The 16,335-nt window shown below is 33.4% G+C and overlaps 1 protein-coding gene across 1 annotated transcript in view; it reads right to left on the bottom strand.

Annotated features, from left to right (window-relative positions):
* LOC137647047 (oxysterol-binding protein-related protein 1-like) overlaps nt 1-15,938 on the bottom strand; it is a 578,280-nt gene extending 562,342 nt beyond the window's left edge. The window contains 1 exon segment of the mRNA XM_068380189.1: nt 15,745-15,938. The gene's annotated coding sequence lies outside the window, so the exon portion shown is untranslated.
* Between the last annotated feature and the right edge of the window lie 397 nt (nt 15,939-16,335).

Below are 16,335 nucleotides of genomic sequence, written 5' to 3'. Positions count from 1 at the left end.
CAGAACACGAGGCCTAACACTACCTTATAACGACCTGAGGCCTCTTCCAGGAACTTCTCTTTCTGATATACAGTGTTGGAGAAGTTATAACATAGAGCTAAACTATAATTAGTGTTTTCCCCAAAATTTTTTTGATAGGGATGATTCAAATTAATTTTCATTTACCGTTACAATACTGTATTAAATGTAACATTGCTTGTTGGATTATCCTAAGGACATTTCAAACTTGAGACCGAAGTTTACAACTTTGCGTTAAGTTTGGAAATGCTGCATGGAGGAAGCTAAAGATTTTCAGCCGCGTGTCCTAAGGCTATAGACTAACGATTAGTGCAAACAGCATTTAACTTAGTTTCTATCTTCAGATAGATATCTGGACCGTGGTTGGAGCGAAACTTGAACACCTCGCCCGATGATCGAACTATCAGGTTTGAGTGTACACTCGGGCATACTATTCTATCTTATTTTTCTTCTTGTTTTTTTTTTCTAAGTTTTCATAGTTTGTAAATGAAAGATCAATTCAATGTTGTTACTGTTATAGTTTGTATATGAAAGAACTAATTTAATGTTGTTACTGTTTTTCATATTGATTGTTAAATACTTATCTTGTAATTAATTAATTTATTATTTTCCCCAGCTTTAGCCCTTGGTCTTGTAGCATCCTGCTTTTTCAACTATCATAGGGTGTAGCTTAGCTTGTAATAATAATAATAATAATGATAATTATGATAATAATAATAATAATAATTGGCTACTTGGAATATTTTGGAGAAATTTACAAATGCCCCTATAGAAATATCACCGTTGAAGGGTTCAGAAGTTTCCTCATTATGAATAAATCAATCTTTAACTCCTAGTTTTAAAGTATATTTGAAATTTAAATAGAATTTTACAAATGATCTTAACGGGTATTTTCGTCAGAGGGTTAAGAAATTTTCCAATAACATTTCCATCAATTACATAGAGCGTGAAATTTCTGTAAAATTTGCAAATGGCAAAGACACTTCTTTTATCTCTCTCTCTCTCTCTCTCTCTCTCTCTCTCTCTCTCTCTCTCTCTCTCTCTCTCTCTCTATATATATATATATATATATATATATATATATATATATATATATATACATACATATATATATATATATATATATATATACATATATATATATATACATATATATATATATATATATATATATATATATATATATATATATATATACATATATATATATATATATATATATATATATATATATATATATATATATATATATATATACATATATATATATGTATATATATGTATATATATGTATATATATATACATATATATATGTATATATATGTGTATATATATATATATATATATATATATATACTGTATATATGTATATATATATATATATATATATATATATATATATATATATATATATATTAAAAAAAACGAGGCAAGGCTGTCATAAATTTCGGCTATGTAAATATGCTATTTGTTGGTAACATTATTCAAATTGGAGAATTGATAAATGAGAAATATTAGTTAAAGAAGAAACATGAAGACTTTCTTTATTTTTAAATGTTTCGATAATGTGGATTTGGCAAAAAATACCAGTTACGCACTGTAATATGCAAAATACCTAAGATTGTATGCGATAAATTGAACGTTTACTGTAGGTCCTGTAGTGAGTATGGTTCCCCTGCGTGATAGGACAAGAAAGCAGCCCTTAAAGTAAAAGTAATAATATCGTAGGACATTTATTTTAATGATAAAATTTCCTAATCGTGGTAATACTCTCGAAAAACCGACCAATTTCGTGCCATGTACCATTAGTTTCCTGTCATATAGATCAACTCGCATCTTAGGCTATTTTCTAGCAGCCGGTGTAAATACAGAAATTAAAACGCAATCCTGTTAATGTTTACCTATTCATAATATTGACCTCAGTCCACTTAGTCTAGTTAAGAAAAATAAATAGATAAATGTCCACAGAAAAAAAAATAAACAAACAGATTAGAATATAACCTCCTTGGCGGAGGTAATAAAATATAATTAATATTATGGTTATTGTTGTTAATATTGAAAGCAAAGATACAACCCTAGTTATGAAAGCAGAATGCTACAAACCATATGATGCCAATAAATCATAAATCATAAAGGCGAAATAAAGAGATTTGGCAAATAAAGGTAAACAAATTGCAATAAATAAGACAAGTAACCAATAAATTCATGAACCGAGACTTACGTCTAATTACTAAAACAATCCTTGATAAATAATCTTCATGATCTATTCAAACTAATGACAGTAATAATGAATCGATATTAGTAGAATAAATGATGAACAAACTCTCACAGGAGTGAGTCCAGTTAATCCTTGCAGAGCTTCTTGGGTACCTATTAAAGCGGAAAGTTTTATATCACAAAAACGCTGCTGTATCATTGTATGAAGTTCTTTGAAATACATGGCATCTATATTACTCGTCCTTAATTAAAAAAAGAAATCCGAGAGCCATGATATAAACAGAAAATTAAAAACACATCTGTGAAATATGACACGAAAGAAAAGGTTGAGGAAAGCTACACCATGGAACTGAGAAATAAGAGAGCCCGTCAGACGGTCTATAGGAGTAAATAAGGATATTGATTGTGCTGAAGATGATGATGATAAGATTTAACAGCTGACGCAAAACCACGGTATCACATAAGCCAATATGCTATCTGATTTGCCTTACGAGCAAATGAGGACTGTGTGTTGGGATAGGACTCAAATATTCTTCACAAGGGAGCAAAATATACACCTGGACCAGAAATTGGGCTTATTAGCTTATTGATATGACAATTACTGGCTATTTATTTTGCTACAAGATCTATATTGCACATAATACTTAAAAATTACTGTGGTGGCCGTGGTGTTTTTAATAGGTTTTGTATATTCTAATTTTTTTTATATATATTTGCCTATCCCCATATTTCAGTCTTCTTTTGCAGAAATTATGAACAGAAGACGACGGTGGCCTACGTGACTTTCCTTCCATTTCCCTGTTGTTGTTTTTCAGACAACAGACCTGGGGGTGTGTGTCTCCTAGTATCTAAAAAGCTGATAAGAAGATGGATAAGACTTGTCAAAGAGTAAGGTGGAAAGCAGAAAAAAAGGGAAGAGTAATAACAGTGATAGTGAGGTTGATAAACCTTTGATTATACTAAAAGTGGTTAATAAACCTTTCTTAATTATTAAAAGTGGATAATAAACCTTTGGTAATTACTAACAATAGTTAATAAATCTTAGTTGATTACTAAAATAAGTTAATAAACCTTTGTTAATTACTAAAAGTAAAGCCGACAGTAAGAATAGAAAGGAACTGGGAGTAAAATAGAACTAACTTGGTCAAAGATCAAGGGCAAAAAGAAAAAAAAAGGGGGAAAACACAGGTGATAGATTGAATATGGCAGTGCAGTGTTTTTGCACAGATATTACTAGATGCTTGATTGCAATGCTTTGTTGAAAAACAATATTGTGAAGTATTCTTTTATTTGAAATTTATTTTGTGATGTTTGCCAGAGGAAAAGACTTTCCACACCGAGTGAAAACCATCTTGTGGTATTATGACAAATACAGCATCGTATTATGATACATATAGTTGTGTTTGATTATATTCATCCCTTTTTATTGTAATTACCGTAAGCTAAACATTTCGTTTTAAGTTTATTGGATTGAAAATCGGTGATACTGATAAGTTTTTTTTTTTTAATTTGACTAAAATGTTTTGATGCAATTGAAATATATGTGAGTTGCATAAAATTATTGATGAAATAGATAAGTTGGATTTTTAGAATAATAATTTAGATAAAACTTTGAATGTACAGTATATGACTGTATGGTTGTATATAGCAAATAAAGTAAAATATAAGTAGTAATGTGCTTGATTTCAATTCATAGTACCTCATTGCCTATATATATATATATATATATATATATATATATATATATATATATATATATATATATATATATATATATATATATTAGTTCTTAAATATCCCATACTTAATTAACAGAAAAAATTATTAGTGACCTAGTGATTATGACAAATTAATAGCATTCTGAAATAAATACTTGATAATGAAATATGATATAAAGAAAAGGAGATAATGTGTCTGTAATGCACGTACAGCAAGTAACGCACTTACAAATAAAGAAGTTGGCCCATCCACATTTTCTTCTACGCTACAATCGCCATCTAACCCCATGTTACAAATCCATTGAATGTTACACCTAATTTCAAGTTTATTATCATTGTTATATATTGTCTATCTCATGCCAATGTCGACCTTATTGACAAAAGTTGAATTTACACAGGCAATTGTCCCCCTTATGAGACCCCTTGGTGGACTAAATACCTGTGTTATCTCAAAGTTAGTTATTCGGGAGCTGTCTTCAATTATTCTTCCTCCAAACCCGTCACAATGGTGACCCCAGAGGGCCTCAAACACCCAGCCTACCTCCTAGCTACCCACTTTATCTGTCATATTCTCCAGCGATGCCCACTACCCATCATAACTCCTCTGTTCATGCTGCCACGGTGATACTTCCGCCCTTTTCCAGCAGAAATGTGTTTGAGTGGTTTCAGCGCGACGAGGTTCAGTTTCGCATCAGGGGTGTGACAGGCTCTGACGTATCTCTGACTGGTTATGCTGTTATGCTAGCATAGGGATGTCCCATACAATATGATGTCCTGAAATAATACCTAGGGGAGCAGCACTCACCGTTGCCAACAGCCAGTGTAGGTAATATTTTTCAGCTCTTTCAACAATTGTTGGGATCAAAATATGTCAATGGCCCTCAGAGAAATGATCAGTATAGCTCACCATCAGCCTTCTGCAGAGGTTCTCCTCGTGAAGTGAACCTACTTTATGACCTTTGGGTACAGTGCTTGCCAGAACTTGTGTAAGCTACCCTTCCTGAGGTGGACACCTTGCCCTTGAAGAACCTCCTGACTATAAAGTCGACACCCTTATGGACAGCCACTTCCCCATGGTCAAGAACTCCATCAACAACGCCACTCCTGATGAAGGTGACAGCCAACTGAAACAGAGGTGAATGCTGCAAGACAGCGACGCCCACCTAATGACATGCCTGGTCAATGACAAAGCCACCTATGCAATCCCCAGCTCTGTTTACTATTAAGGGCGCAACCCCATTATTCCAAGACCGCTGATGTCCACCTGGTAGCTACCAATGGACCTGTTATCCCCATTCATGAGACATTGACACTGTCGTTTGGAGCACCCAGTACCAGTGGAATTTCACTGACGTTACACCATATCCTAACTATATCTTTAAATAATATTAGTCATTGAAAGGGAAAGAGCTGCTACATGGATTTCCTCTGTAAATAAGTTTGTGAATATATGTATTCTTTTTTATTTCTATATTCATTCCCCATATTTCAGCTGCAGTTGACGAGGGGATCTCCTCTGTAGTCCTATCACCCTATATCAGACTACCACTTACAAGCTTGCAGCCAACGGAATGGTAGATCATTTCAATTGCACCCTCAAAGCAGCTTTGATTCCCTCTGTACTGACTCCAGCTGATTTCCACAATTTTTCTGGGTTCTCCTTGGACTGAGGATCACTCCCCAGGACACCATGGTTGTCTCATCAGCTAAAATCGTATATGGCGTCCTATTGGTTGTCTCCAGAATTTTGTTCATCCCCATCTCCTCTGATGATCTTCAGTGCCTTTGTCATGTTGTGGGGAAATTTTACCCTTTGCCATCAGAGTTATAATTGCATGCGCACCTATGCTTGCATGCCAACACTTACTCTCCCATATACAGACCATTACATGTCCTTCGTCTTACTCCGAAGGCTTTCCTGCTCAACCTAGAATTGGATCACCATTGGTCGTCTTAAACCTGTGGATCTCCTGCAAGACCAACTGACAAAGGGGTAGGTCGCCCTCTTTCAAATGTACGTCCACTTCAGGGGCCGCGTGTTATATAATGCATGTACACCAAACAACGAAAATACACATACTAGTATAAAGAAGTTGGCCCAATGTACGTTTCCTTCTTCTGTACACTGCATCCGCCATCTAACTTAACATCAAAATTCCATTGAACGTAACACGCTAATTTCAACTCTGTTATCAGTCAGTAGTTATACTGTCTATTTTTATGCGAATGTCAACCTAATTGGCAAAAGTCGTTGAATGTACACATGTAATTGTCACTCTTGCGTGACTCTTTGGGCTATATAAATACTTGTGTTGTTTCGCAAGAAAGTTAGTTGGTTGGGAGATGACTTTTCATTAATTCCTTCCCTACTCATGTTTCATGTCATCGTTTACTGATTTATACAACGTACATAATAAATATACTGTATATACACACATACGTATATATGTACAGTATGTATGTATGTATGTATGTATGTATATATATATGTATATATATATATATATATATATATATATATATATATATATATATATATATTATATATGTATGTATGTATGTATGTATATATATATATATACATATATATATACATATATATATATATATATATATATATATATATATACATATATATATACATATCTATCTATATATATATATATATATATATATATATATATATATATATATATATATATATATATATATATCTATCTATATATATATATATATATATATATATCTATATATATATATATATATATATATATATATATATATATATATACATATCTATATATATATATATATATATATATATATATATATATATCTATATATATATATATATATATATATATATATATATATATACATATCTATATATATATATATATATATATATATATATACATATATATATATATATATATATATATATATATATATATATACATATCTATATATATACATATATATATATACATATACATATATATATATATATATATATACATATACATATATATACATATATATATATACATATACATATATATATATACATATATATATATATATATACATATACATATATATATATATATATATATATATATATATACATATATATATATATATATATATATATATACACACACATGTAATATAATATAATATTCGAGTTGAGAAATTCTCTAGATAAAGCGAGCAAGTATTTTTCACGGTCGTAAAAAAAATTGTTTAATTAACTAGAACATCAAAGAATAAAAAACAACGTAAAAACTGACTTTGTCGATTGAAATGTCTTATTCAAGTGAACAGTGCATCTTGTAACAAATTATTTGAAAGAACTTTGACATTTGGAGCTTTATAAAATCACTGCAGCAAATTCACGAGTGCTCTGTTATCTTGTCTTTCTATGTAAAAAAAATATTATAATTTATTTACTTGCTTAGAGAGCTGTTTTCCTGGCCCTGTCACACATGGATACCCTGTTTACTTGTTTTGGGTTTAAATCCACCCTCCACTGAAGTCGAGTGAACTACTTCTCGGGCGGGTCCATATTAATCATCTAACGAAACATTTTTATTATAACTTATACAATTCTTTGATTGTAGAATCTTCCAAATCATATGATCTTGTGAAAAGTAATGTCTTTAGTTTCTTCTTAAGTTCAATTGCTCCCTTTAGGTCCTTCATTTCAGTTGGCAGTTTATTATAATGTCTAGGCGCACAGTAGCTAAAAGCCCTTTCACCAAATTTACTATTTGTTCTTGGTTCAGATAGCCTATGTTTGTCACTCATGTGTCTTGTGCCTTACAAGAACTACAAGAACTGTTTACCGTATACATTATCTGGTATTTAAGAGTATCAAAGTGCGTCAAATCCACGTTATCGAAGCACATACATAAAAGGAAAATCTTCGGTTTCTTCTTGAAAACATTATCATCTCCACTATTCGGGACGTCTCCTTGAAGTTTGTTATACATATGTGAAAGCTTTAGAACCTACTGTAGTCATGCATCTTTGTTACAATAACCTTTAAATCATCTTTAACCATTCTCGTATCGACATGATTCTTTGGTTTCGCGATATGTAACAATTCTTAGGTTTTGATAGATTGGAGTCATTGCCCATATCTTAGACTACATTCTGGTTTTAAACTCTTGGCTGGCATTCGCATGGCGGCAGATCGACTCCATCACCAGGGATTGTACGACTGACGTTCTGGTGGGCATTTATTCTGATGAAACTGGAGCTGAAACGGACACCTTTAACGTTTAATATACAACCAATGTAATTCAGTATAGTAGTAGGTTGACCAGGGCACCAGCCACCCGTTGAGATACTAATGCTAGAGTGTCATTGTGTCCTCCTTGTACTGGCCAGACAGTACTACATTGGATCCTTCTCTCTTGTTAAGACTCGCTTTCCCTTTGTCCACACATGCATCGAATGGTCTGGCTTATTCTTTACATATTCTACTCAGTCCTTATACACCTAACAACAATGAGATTACCAAACACTTCTGCGCTCAAGGGTTTAACTACTGCATTGTAATTAGTCAGTAGCTACTTCCCTCTTTGTGAGGGTAGAGACTCTTTAGCTATAGTAAGCAGCTCTTCTAGGAGGACACTCCAAAATCAAACCATTGTTCTTTAGTCTTGGGTAGTGCCATACCTTCTGTACCATGGTCTTCCACTGTCTTGGGTTAGAGTTCTCTTGCTTGAGGGTACATTCAGGCACACTATTCTATCACATTCTCTTCTTGTCTTTTAGAAGCTATTTATCAACTTGTTATCTTCAAGATTTTATAGTTTATATTTGAAAGATTTATTTTAATCTTATTATTGTTGTCAAACTTCTCTTTTAGTTTTTCCTCATTTCCTTTCCTCACTGGGCTATTTTCCCTGTTAGAGCCCTTGGGCGTATAGCATCCTACTTTTACAATTAGGGTTGTAGCTTAGCAAGTAATAATAATAATGATAATAATAATAATAATAAAAATAATAATAATAGAGTAATCCTTTCTGGGGATGGGAAACATTTTTTTTAAATCTTTCTCCTTTATTTATGTTTTGCAATTTCTTGAGTTACCGTAGTCATCTGGTAATAGCAGTTAATCATAAGTTTCTTTACATAATATTCACCCACATACTATTTTTTTTTATAAAAGCAATTATTCTAAAGTGATATCCAGCGATTATTACTACATTAGCTATTTGAGCACCGAGAAACAAATTACAGTTAAGTGATAAAATTAGGTCACATACTCTACAAGACCCCAAGTTGTCATTAATACTAATTTAGATGTCACACAAGTTTCTTAAGTTGTTTTTATTTCCTCCCACCATAAACTTAGTCTTAATGTCAACCATTCTTTAACGCCAGTAAAAAAACGTGGTTTAAATTCTCAGTCGTATCATCAATGTTATTAATGAATTAGTAAAATTGGGTATCATCTGTAAATAGCTTGAACTTTACTTCAGGTCTCTCTAGTACTTTTGGTAGATCTATAGTATAGATACAAAAGATTGGGCATAGTACAATTTCCTAGGGGTATCCATGTGCTGAATGGTTCATATGCTGCATAAGAGTTTCCAAATCGTAACACAGTAATTTCTGTCAATCAACCGAGTAGTCTTTTAAATACTCATAAGCATCATCTTAAATTCCAATGGATCGTAAATCATTAGGTAGAAGTTCTTGAACAACCGTGTCAAAAGCAGCACTAAGGTAAGAGTAAAATCAAGATGCCTCATTTGTCCTCGTTCATCCTTTCCAGCATATTATTTACAACAGAGCATATAACTGTCTCCTTATATAATTATTGTCTTTTTTGAGGTGGTTATCTGGCATTGCTTCGATTCTTTCTAAATTATTAGCTAGTTGCTCAGGAATTATATATTCTAGCCCTTTTAATATGAAGGCTAGATTCGGAATAAGTCTGTATGAAATTAAGTGTTGATAGTCAAATTAATTTTCGGAACCGGTGTAACTAGAGGCACCATCTCAGAATTAGGATGCTTACACTCACCAATACTAGCATTTACTCTTCTTAAGATTATCTTGGCGATACTACTGTAGGCAAGTTTACTACTCAAACCACTTCGGATATTAGCATCGGTTCAGTCGTACAATTTGTTTTCTTCCCTTTCTTAATAATCCCGATGATTTCGTCCTTATTTGTATTATTAAATCTCGTTAGTCTCCTTTGCGTGTCCGGTACATACAGCACCAGCCTGATATGGAATATCTGTAAAATATCCAACTCTATATTTTTTTATTTTGTTTTTAACGATTTCTAGAAATTCATTAGTCATTTCTTAGTCTCTAGACGTATCCGGGAACCTTTTTTTTCATTTTATATTCCCGATTACACCACTTAAGAGGCAATATAACTTATGTATGTTGCGGCTTCCTGGGTTTTTCTTATATTACTCAGTTTTTCCTCCTTAATGGGTAATTATATTGACACTCTACGGTTTTATAGTTAATCCATGTAATTAAATTTTTTTAGCAGACTCCACTTCCTAACTTAACGTCTCTCTCTCTCTCTCTCTCTCTCTCTCTCTCTCTCTCTCTCTCTCTCTCTCTCTCTCTCTCTCTCTCTCTAAAATATAACCCTCGAACGAAAGAGATCTGTCCTTAACTAACTAACATAATTTAAGGGCTGTTTTCCTGGTCCTATTACACAATAAAACCTTATGCACTACAAGACCTACATGATCTATTTGTCGTTTACATAGTTACGTATTTACATAGTTTATTCCTCGTTAGTCGAAACACTGAGAAAAGAGGAAATTCTTCAGCTTCTTCTTGAAAACTTTAGCTTTTTCTGCCAATGGGTAAATGTTATCATATTTATTTATATTCAGCCTATTACAAAGTTATAAGGCAATCAACTTATACCGAGCCTAATAAACGTTGCTTCTAATGACCGCAAGGAATATTGATGGCATCACTTATTTTATTATAATGTCATCAATAAATACACATGGAAAGAAACTTGCTTTATTCTAAAACATATTTACTTTAGAACTGTATGTTTCTGTAAGGGTAATCTGAAAGTAATTTCTCCTTCCTCTTTCTTGTATCCCTCATAAATACCTTTAGTTAATATAATTGCCAATTTAAGCGTCAGCACTGATTGAGATTCATTATGTCTGAATGAGTTTGGGGAATTAAAAAAAAATAATGAAAACGATTATAAAAAGTTTAAAATATTCTCTCTCTAGGTTATATAAACTTGTGCACTGGAGAAATACAGTACGTCCCTCCCTCATTAATATCTGATACACTATTATTCATTCCATTACTTAAAACTAAGGCCAACGTCTGTTTAGTCAAAGTTGTCGCACAATCATCGTCATTAACCGATTTATATGATTCCAATAGTTCACGAAATGCTGAAGCATCTGGTTTTGATGCATCATCCATCCAAAGATTGAAATCTTCACAGATTACAAATTTCGTTACCACGTCAATCATCTCAATATGAATACCACGCTCAAAAAGACATTAGGCTTCTTATTTATAATGAATACAAAAGTGCATAAGTTATACAATTACATTGATGACATTAATCGAACGATTTGATTCATGTGTCATCAATCAGTTTAGAAAAATTAAATTTCCTCATAAGTTCGTTAACCATAATCTAATAGTTCCTTGGTGACTACATTGACGGATATGTAAACTTAATTCTTTAAACAGATACTTCCTAAAATTTTTCTTTTGCTTTATCATTTGAATGTAATCTATCATGCATTTGTGAATAATAATTCCTAATAATTGCAATTCAAACTTATACAAAACAAATGAAACTAGAACGGGCACTTGGTAGAACGCATACCTTCTCCTACATCATGCTGTATATCAAAAGATAGGCAATTGAATTATGAACATTTTGGCCCTAGTTTCATGCAAATCGGATAAAAAAAATTACCACGATATAGCAGAAAGAAGCTTTTTTTTTTTTTTTTACCCTTTCGTGACCCTGTCCTTTGACCCAGTCACTCCAAAAATCTAATCAAATTGTCCTTGGGTCATGGCCAATCATCCCACCAAATTTCTTGAGATTCGGTTAAATAGTTTTTGAGTAAAGCCAATCATAAACAAACATACTGCACAAGTTGTAGGTAAGAAACCTAAATAAATAAATAAATAAAAACACGCCTATCAAAACATATCCTTCGCACCGAAGTTGGCGAAGATAGAAATAAAACACAAACCAAAAAACAAACAAAAAAACAATGTAGTCAATACACTCTTGTAATTGCCAATGCTAACAGAACGACAGTAACGTTATTGATTAATGCATGTAACCAATCGGAGCCACCAAATGTTTCATATTTTGATTAGTTAATTTGTAACACTAAGCCTAATCTAATTGGACAATCTGAACGGCTCCGTGACATTTAACTACAATGAATCATGATTAGTGTCCAGTTACGGACAGCTACGTGAGCAAGAGCAAGGACCAGTACAAGGCTGGGCTGATCAGGTTACGTATACACACACAAATACACAAACACTGATATACATACACTCAGACATCACCGGGCTAACGTTCAGTGTGGAGAGGTAATGAAAGGGCGAAAGGGGATAGAGAAAACAAAAAAGGAAGGAAGGACGTAAACAGAAGGAAAAGGGAAGGAAGGAAGGATGGAAATAGGGAGAGTGGGGAGGAAAGAAGGAAATATAGGAGGAGGGACGGGAGGAAATAGGGAGGAATACGCGGCAGGGAAGGAGAAAAAATGGGGTTGAGAAAGGAAGGAAAAAATAGGGTTGAGAAAGGAAGGAAAAAATAGGGTTGAGAAAGGGAGGAAAAAAGGGCTGAAAAAGGAAGGAAAAGTGGGTTGGAAAAGGAAGGAAAAGTGGGTTGGAAAAGGAGAGAGAAAAGGGCTGGAAAAGGAGAGAGAAAAGGGCTGGAAAAGGAGAGAGAAAGGGGGTTGGAAAAGGAGAGAGAAAGGGGGTTGGAAAAGGAGAGAGAAAGGGGGTTGGAAAAGGAAAGAGAAAGGGGGTTGGAAAAGGAAAGAGAAAAGGGGTTGGAAAAGGAAAGAGAAAATGGGTTGGAAAAGGAAAGAGAAAATGGGTTGGAAAAGGAAGGAGAAAAGGGCTTGCAAAAGGAAGGAGAAAAGGGCTTGCAAAAGGAAGGAGAAAAGGGCTTGGAAAAGGAAGGAGAAAAGGGCTTGGAAAAGGAAGGAGAAAAGAGCTTGGAAAAGGAAGGAGAAAAGAGCTTAGAAAAAAGCTTAGAAAAGGAAGGAGAAAAGGGTTTGGGAGAGGAAGGAGAAAAGGGTTTGGGAAAGGAAGGTGAAAAGGGGTGGAAAAGGAAGGGGGAAAGGAAGGGGAAAAGGTAGGAGCTAAGGGGTGGAAAAGGAACGCAGAAAGGGGTTGGAAAAGGAACAAGAAAGGGTGTTGGAAAAGGAAGAAGAAAAGGGTGTTGGAAAAGAAAGGAGAAAAGGGTGTTGGAAAAGGAAGGAGAAAAGGGTGTTGGAAAAGGAAGGGGAAGGAGAAAAGGGTGTTGGAAAAAGAAGGAGAAGGAGAAAAGGGGATGGAAAAGGAAGGAAAAGAGGCGGTCGGAAAAGGGAGGAGAAAAGGAGGTTGGAAAATGGTAGGAGAAAAGGGGTTGGAAAAAGGAGGAGAAAAGGGGTTGGAAAAAGGAGGAGAAAAGGGGTTGGAAAAAGGAGGAGAAAAGGAAGTTGGAAAATGGTACAAGAAAAGGGGTTGGAAAAGGAAGGAAAAAAGGTGGTCAGAAAAGGGAGGAGAAAAGGAGGTTGGAAAATGGGTTGGAAAAAAGGAGAAAAGGAGGTTAGAAAATGGTAGGAGAAAAGGGGTTGGAAAAAGGAGGAGAAAAGAAGGTTCGAAAATGGTAGGAGAAAAGGGGTGTGAAAAGAAAGGAGAAAAGGTGTTGGAAAAGGAAGGAGAAATGGTTGTCTTAAAAGGGAGGAGAAAAGGAGGTTGGAAAATGATAGGAGAAAAGGGTTTGGAAAATGGTAGGAGAAAATGGTTTGGAAAAGGAAGGAGAAAAGGGGTTAGAAAAGGAAGGAAAAATGGGTTGGAAAGGGAAGGAAAAAATGGGTTGGAAAAGAAAGGAAAAACGGGGCTTAAAAAGGAAGGAGAAAAGGATGCTAGAAAAAGGTAGGAGAAAAGGAGGTCGGGAAAAAGGAAGGAGAAAAGAAGGTTGGAAAAAGGGAGGAGAAAATAAGGTTGGAAAAAGGAAGGGTAAAGGAGGAAAAACTTGGCAGAGGTAACAGGAGGGGTGAAAACAGGAGAGCGAAAAGTGGACAATGACTTAGTAAATAAGTCGGGTAAAATCAAAATATATCTTCTCTCTTTGGTATACCTCAAGATGTCACACGATTTTATACTCAAGACTAGGTCATTTCCTCAGGACAATTGAATAACTAAATAATCTGACTTTTGACGAGTTCCTCTTATACTCTTCAAAGATAATTCTTTATGAGAGCACATTCGTTTAGTATTTCTATTATTAATTGACTTGTATTGTATTTGAACACTAATATTTCGGCAATAAAATTAGGCTATTATACTTCATAACACTTTACAAGACCAGAAAAGTGCTGAGCATTACATAGATTTTATATATATATATATATATATATATATATATATATATATATATATATATATATATATATATATATATATATATATATATATATATACACACACACACACATTATATATATATATGTATGTATGTTTGCGTGCGTGTGTCTGTGTTAGCAAAAGCATAGCAGGTGGTTTCCAAAATCTGCTCTAACTATCGCAACCACCGTTAGTTGTTAGAACACCCAGGTGCGGTTACCTTGTTAACTTAACGAAACTAGTCTATACTTCACACAAAGAATAATTACTGCATAGTTTCAACTCGCTTCTTACTTTCCTTCAAGAATATGAACGTTAAGTGAAATAAAAGAATGTTTCAATATATCACTTCGATTTTATAACTATTATTCTACAAATCAGGAATTGGAAATTTAGCAACCGTCAGATACTTTGTCATCAACGGTTCTTATTCTAATTGCAATACTAAATCCAAATTGGAAATATACAAACAAAGCAATGGGACTCTGATCATTAACAAATTCATCGAACACAACAAGAAAAATTAATAAGGACCATGAGAGCTAATATAGGTGTTTAAACCGTTGCCAACCTAAATAAAAAAAAATCTGAACAATAGTATGTTTAGTTTGTACAGGCCACTTTAGCATTAAAAAATTGTCTGGGGCATTACACGCACACACTATATATATATATATATATATATATATATATATATATATATATATATATATATATATATATATATATATATATATATATATATATATATATATATATATATATATACCAAAAATGTGTCAAGATTTATAATTAGTAAGTTTATAAAGAAGGTTGCATACACTCTAAAAATGAAATTCGCTAGCATTTACGTAATTATACATACATACACACGTGTGTATGCGCATGTTTAATTAAAAAGCCGTTATCGATATATGGCATGAAATAAAACTATTTATTGAATAGTATTCAATTGCCTATTAACGGAAGTATTGAGTCACTGCATATTTTTCATTCGCTTTCACTATGAAAATTACGAAGGAAAGCAATGTCATAATTACAAATTTATGTAACAAATTCTCTCTCTCTCTCTCTCTCTCTCTCTCTCTCTCTCTCTCTCTCTCTCTCTCTCTCTCTCTCTCTCTCTCTCTCTCTTTTACACGCAATGATATTACCAAGAAGCTCACATACCTTATAAACTATTTCACTCCATTCTCGCCCTTTTCTTTTTCTGTTCACTTTCTATATAACTGTTCCTTTCCTTCATGGAGCTATTCTTTTCCTCTATAGCTCGACTCTTGCCGCCCCCATCAGAAGCACCCATTCACACACTGTTAACAGCTCAACTGATCCCTACTTCGCTTTCACCACAGCAGCCAATGCCAATGGCTCAGAATGGCTTAGGGTTCCATTCCCTCAATGCAAGAAGAAAAGACAATAGCTCTGGTAAAACATCAAATAGGTGGTAGGATTTTTTTCCCCTTTCAGTCTTAGGGGGAAGTTCAGTGACAGATGGGTTTCTGTTTCCTCCTAGATTTCATTTTTTTTTACTTCAGATCTATGGCTACGTTGTTTTTTAATGACTGCAAATATATTGGATAAAATAGAACTACTTCTTCCTTTCTCCAACGCTGACCGTTTATAAGAATTAATTGTAAAGGTTAGATCAGTTGAAATACTGCTTTTATAATCATAATTTCCCGTGGGTGTTGAAAGCTTTTGTTAATCTGTGTTGCACAAGATCATATACATACCTTTAAATGTCACATTAGCCAAGAAATA

This window comes from Palaemon carinicauda, chromosome 9 (genome assembly GCF_036898095.1).
Source record: "Palaemon carinicauda isolate YSFRI2023 chromosome 9, ASM3689809v2, whole genome shotgun sequence".
Taxonomy (NCBI): Eukaryota; Metazoa; Arthropoda; class Malacostraca; order Decapoda; family Palaemonidae; genus Palaemon; species Palaemon carinicauda.
This window is presented reverse-complemented; position numbering and strand designations above follow the sequence as displayed.